Here is a 6428-nt window from a genome sequence, read left to right on the forward strand (position 1 = left end):
TTTGGGGTTATAGGCTGGGTTTCTGTATAAGCACTTTGTGACATCTGCTGATGTAATATAATAATAATATATTCCATTTAGCAGACACTTTTATCCAATGTGACTTACAGTCGTGTGCATAGATTTTATATATGGGTGGTCCCAGGAATCAAGTCCACTACACTGGTGTTGCAAGCGCCATGCTCTACCAACTGAATTACAGAAGACTACGTAAAAAGGGCTTTATAAATACATTTGATTGATTGATCTGCATTGACCCTTCTATTTTATTTTTGTCTCTATGCACACTCACACACACACACACATTCATACTGCCTCTACACACACTCACATACAATCATCATATATGTTGCTGCTACTCTGTTTATCATATTTTCTGATGCCTAGTCACCTTACCCCTATACATACAGTATCTACCTCTATCACTCCAGTATCCCTGCACATTGTAAATATGGTTTTGGAACTGACCCCCGTATTTAACATCTTACATTCTCGTGTTCTTAATTCTATTTCTTGTGTTGTTCTACTTGACTTTACTATTATTTTTTTATAGTACTACTGATATTGATTACTGCATTGTTGGGAAAGAGCAAGCTAGAAGGGCATTTCACTGTCCTAGTGCACACGACAAAAACTTGAAACATTTGACAAATGCATCAAACATTTATTTTCAAATAAACATAGATAACACATGAATGAATGTCTACATATGTACCGAAACATCCATCAGAATAACTGAACAAATGTTAGCCCTGCCTGCTTCCTCCACGGTGACTCAGTCTGTACCCAGAGAAGAATCAACAGTCTCCAATCTGGCAATCAAGAGGCTCCAATCTGGCAACCAAGAGGCTCCAATCTGGCAATCAAGAGGCTCCAATCTAGCAATCAAGAGGCTCCAATCTGGCAATCAAGAGGCTCCAATCTAGCAATCAACAGTCTCCAATCTGGCAATCAAGAGGCTCCAATCTGGCAATCAAGAGGCTCCAATCTGGCAATCAAGAGGCTCCAATCTGGCAATCAAGAGGCTCCAATCTGGCAATCAAGAGGCTCCAATCTGGCAACATCCCTCCACTATTCACAGTCGAAAAAACGCCAAGAGAACTTGGAAATATTAGAGAAGCAGCTCTCTGTTCACAGTTGGAGGCTGTTCCGTTGTAAAGTCTTTATATGAACAATCCCTTATGGTTTCCAAGGCTACAGCAGATCCCAAAGTCTAGACGGTTAACAGCGATACTAGCATTTGTTGAGTCTATGGAAGTCCTGTTGAATACACTGTACAATGGACACACATTATTTAGAAGCTTGTTTGTCTCAGTGTCAGAGTGATGGTCAGTCCAGTGATGGTGAACCACTTCCATAGAACAGGAGAAGGATAGCTCCTTCTTAGCTCTGGTCCATGGGGTTTATGTGCAGCTCAGCATCACAAAGACACACCTAAACGCCCTGGACCAGAGCTAGACCATTGTTGCATAAAAGGTGACATGTTATTACAAGCATTCAATCTATCACGAAGAATCAATCCCATATGTTACGGGTGAAATGGAGAACCATGAAATGCATGTCTGGCACATCTTCTCCCTGTTATCGTTGTAACTCCTAATCTCATAACCTCCCCTCCTTTCCTCCCCTCCTTTCCTCCCCTCCTCGGCCGGGTCCACCTCCCCTCCTTTCCTCCCCTCCTCGGCCGGGTCCACCACCCCCTTTACTCCCCTACTCGGCCGGGTCCACCACCCCCTTTCCTCCCCTCCTCGGCCGGGTCCACCACCCCCTTTACTCCCCTACTCGGCCGGGTCCACCACCCCCTTTCCTCCCCTCTCGGCCGGGTCCACCACCCCCCTTCCTCCCTCCTCGGCCGGGTCCACCACCCCGTTTCCTCTCCCCTCCTCGGGCCGGGTCCACCACCCCCCTTTACTCCCTACTCGGCCGGGTCCACCACCCCCTTTCCTCCCCTCCTCGGCCGGGTCCACCACCCCCTTTCCTCCCCTACTCGGCCGGGTCCACCACCCCCTTTCCTCCCCTACTCGGCCGGGTCCACCACCCCCTTTCCTCCCCTACTCGGCCGGGTCCACCACCCCGTTTCCTCCCCCTACTCGGCCGGGTCCACCACCCTTTACTCCCCTACTCGGGCGGGTCCACCACCCCCTTTCTCCCCTCCTCGGCCGGGTCCACCACCCCCTTTACTCCCCTACTCGGCCGGGTCCACCACCCCCCTTTCCTCCCCTCCTCGGCCGGGTCCACCACCCCCTTTCCTCCCCTCCTCGGCCGGGTCCACCACCCCTTTACTCCCCTACTCGGCCGGGTCCACCTCCCCTCCTTTACTCCCCTACTCGGCCGGGTCCACCACCCCCTTTACTCCCCTCCTCGGCCGGGTCCACCTCCCCTCCTTTACTCCCCTACTCGGGCCGGGTCCACCACCCCCTTTCCTCCCCTACTCGGCCGGGTCCACCACCCCCTTTCCTCCCCTACTCGGCCGGGTCCACCACCCCCTTTCCTCCCCTCCTCGGCCGGGTCCACCACCCCCTTTCCTCCCCTACTCGGCCGGGTCCACCACCCCCTTTCCTCCCCTACTCGGCCGGGTCCACCACCTCCTTTACTCCCCTACTCGGCCGGGTCCACCACCCCCTTTACTCCCCTACTCGGCCGGGTCCACCACCCCGTTTTCTCCAATCCCACCTTAAGTCAATCCACTCTGGCCTGGACACTCATTCTCTCATTTCATTCCTCCTCACCTCTCAATACCCTGCTGCTGAACACACACACACACTTCCTCATCCACCTCTCCCCCCCTCTAATAGCCCATCCCCCCCTCCTCTAATAGCCCCCCCCCCTCCTCTAATAGCCCATCCCCCCCTCCCTCCTCTAATAGCCCATCCCCCCTCCCTCCTCTAATAGCCCATCCCCCTCCCTCCTCTAATAGCCCATCCCCCTCCCTCCTCTAATAGCCCATCCCCCCTCCCTCCTCTAATAGCCCATCCCCCTCCCCTCCTCTAATAGCCCATCCCCCCTCCCTCCTCTAATAGCCCACCCCCCTCCCTCCTCTAATAGCCCATCCCCCTCCCTCCTCTAATAGCCCACCCCCTCCCTCCTCTAATAGCCCATCCCCCTCCTCTAATAGCCCATCCCCTCCCTCCTCTAATAGCCCATCCCCCTCCCTCCTCTAATAGCCCATCCCCCCTCCCTCCTCTAATAGCCCATCCCCCCCTCCCTCCTCTAACAGCCCATCCCCCCTCCCTCCTCTAATAGCCCATCCCCCCTCCCTCCTCTAATAGCCCACCCCCGCCCTCCTCTAATAGCCCACCCCCTCCCTCCTCTAATAGCCCACCCCCTCCCTCCTCTAATAGCCCACCCCTCCCTCCTCTAATAGCCCATCCCCCTCCCTCCTCTAATAGCCCACCCCCTCCCTCCTCTAATAGCCCATCCCCTTCCCTCCTCTAATAGCCCCCCTCCCTCCTCTAATAGCCCATCCCCCTCCTCCTCTAATAGCCCACCCCCTCCTCTAATAGCCCACCCCCCTCCTCTAATAGCCCCACCCTCCTCTAATAGCCCATCCCCCCTCCTCTAATAGCCCATCCCCCTCCCTCCTCTAATAGCCCATCCCTCCCTCCTCTAATAGCCCACCCCCTCCTCTAATAGCCCATCCCCCCTCCCTCTTCTAATAGCCCATCCCTCCTCTAATAGCCCCCCTCCTCTAATAGCCCATCCCCCCCTCCTCTAATAGCCCACCCCCCTCCTCTAATAGCCCATCCCCACTCCCTCCTCTAATAGCCCATCCCCCCTCCTCTAATAGTCCATCCCCATCCCTCCTCTAATAGCCCCCCTCCCTCCTCTAATAGCCCATCCCCCCTCCTCTAATAGCCCACCCCCCTCCCTCTAATAGCCCCCCCTCTAATAGCCCACCCCCCCCCTTCTCTAATATCAATCAATTTCAATCAATTTTATTTTATATAGCCCTTCTTACATCAGCTAATATCTCGAAGTGCTGTACAGAAACCCAGCCTAAAACCCCAAACAGCTAGTAATGCAGGTGTAGAAGCACGGTGGCTAGGAAAAACTCCCTAGAAAGGCAAAACCTAGGAAGAAACCTAGAGAGGAACCAGGCTATGAGGGGTGGCCAGTCCTCTTCTGGCTGTGCCGAGTGGAGATTATAACAGAACCATGCCAAGATGTTCAAAAATGTTCATAAGTGACAAGCATGGTCAAATAATAATCAGGAATAAATCTCAGTTGGCTTTTCATAGCCGATCATTAGAGTTTAAAACAGCAGGTCTGGGACAGGTAGGGGTTCCATAACCGCAGGCAGAACAGTTTAAACTGGAATAGCAGCAAGGCCAGGCGGACTGGGGACAGCAAGGAGTCACCACGGCCGGTAGTCCCGACGTATGGTCCTAGGGCTCAGGTCTCTCAGTTGGCTTTTCATAGCCGATCATTTGGAGTTGAAAACAGCAGGTCTGGGACAGGTAGGGGTTTCGTAGCCGCAGGCAGAACAGTTGAAACTGGAATAGCAGCAAGGCCAGGCGGACTGGGGACAGCAAGGTGTCATCATGCCCGGTAGTCCTGACGTATGGTCCTAGGGCTCAGGTTCTCAGAGAGAAAGAGAGAACGAGAGAATTAGAGAGAGCATACTTAAATTCCCCCTCCCTCCTCTAATAGCCCACCCCCCTCCCTCCTCTAATAGCCCACCCCCCTCCCTCCTCTAATGGCCCACCCCCCTCCCTCCTCTAATAGCCCATCCCCCTCCCCTCCTCTAATAGCCCACCCCCCTCCCTCCTCTAATAGCCCATCCCCCTCCCTCCTCTAATAGCCCCCCCACCCCCCTCCCTCCTCTAATAGCCCATCCACCTCCCTCCTCTAATAGCCCATCCCTCCCTCCTCTAATAGCCCACCCCCTCCCTCCTCTAATAGCCCATCCCCCTCTCCTCTAATAGCCCACCCCCTCCCTCCTCTAATAGCCCCCCCCCCTCCCTCCTCTAATAGCCCACCCCCTCCCTCCTCTAATAGCCCACCCCCTCCCTCCTCTAATGGCCCACCCCCTCCCTCCTCTAATAGCCCATCCCCCCTCCCTCCCTCTAATAGCCCACCCCCCTCCCTCCTCTAATAGCCCATCCCCCTCCCTCCTCTAATAGCCCATCCCCCTCCCTCCTCTAATAGCCCACCCCACTCCCTCCTCTAATAGCCCATCCCCTCCCTCCTCTAATAGCCCATCCCCCTCCCTCCTCTAATAGCCCCCCCTCCTCTAATAGCCCATCCCCATCTCCTCTAATAGCCCATCCCCACCCTCCTCTAATAGCCCACCCTCCCTCCTCTAATAGCCCATCCCCCCACCCTCCTCTAATAGCCCACCCCTCCCTCCTCCAATAGCCCATCCCCCTCCCTCACCCTAATAGCCCACCCCCTCCTCTAATAGCCCCCCTCCCCTAATAGCCCACCCCCCTCCTCTAATAGCCCCCCCTCCTCTAATATCCCCCCTCCCCCTAATAGCCCATCCCCCTCCCTCCTCTAATAGCCCCCCACCCCTCCCTCCTCTAATAGCCCCCTCCCCCCCTCCTCTAATAGCCCCCCCTCCCTCCTCTAATAGCCCCCCCTCCCTCCTCTAATAGCCCATCCCCATCTCCTCTAATAGCCCATCCCCCTCCCTCCTCTAATAGCCCACCCCCTCCCTCCTATAATAGCCCATCCCCCTCCCTCCTCTAATAGCCCACCCCCTCCTCTAATAGCCCCCCTCCTCTAATAGCCCCCCCCTCCTCTAATAGCCCCTCCCCTAATAGCCCATCCCCCCTCCCTCCTCTAATAGCCCCCCCACCCCCTCCCTCCTCTAATAGCCCCCCCTCCCTCCTCTAATAGCCCCCCTCCCTCCTCTAATAGCCCATCCCCCCTCCTCTAATAGCCCACCCCCTCCCTCCTCTAATAGCCCATCCCCCCTCCCTCCTCTAATAGCCCATCCCCCTCCCTCCTCTAATAGCCCATCCCCCTCCCTCCTCTAATAGCCCACCCCCCCTCCTCTAATAGCCCATCCCCCTCCCTCCTCTAATAGCCCATCCCCCCTCCTCTAATAGCCCATCCCCCTCCCACTCCTCTAATAGCTCCCCCTCCTCTAATAGCCCACCCCCTCCTCTAATAGCCCACCCCCTCCTCTAATAGCCCACCCCCCTCCTCTAATAGCCCACCCCCTCCCTCCTCTAATAGCCCATCCCCCCTCCTCTAATAGCCCATCCCCCCTCCCTCCTCTAATAGCTCCCCCCCTCCTCTAATAGCCCACCCCCTCCTCTAATAGCCCACCCCCCTCCTCTAATAGCCCACCCCCCTCCCTCCTCTAATAGCCCATCACCCCCTCCCTCCTCTAATAGCCCATCACCCTCCCTCCTCTAATAGCCCATCCCCCCTCCCTCCTCTAATAGCCCCTCCCCCTCCCTCCTCTAATAGCCCATCCC

Source organism: Coregonus clupeaformis, chromosome 15 (genome assembly GCF_020615455.1).
Source record: "Coregonus clupeaformis isolate EN_2021a chromosome 15, ASM2061545v1, whole genome shotgun sequence".
NCBI classification, from domain to species: domain Eukaryota; kingdom Metazoa; phylum Chordata; class Actinopteri; order Salmoniformes; family Salmonidae; genus Coregonus; species Coregonus clupeaformis.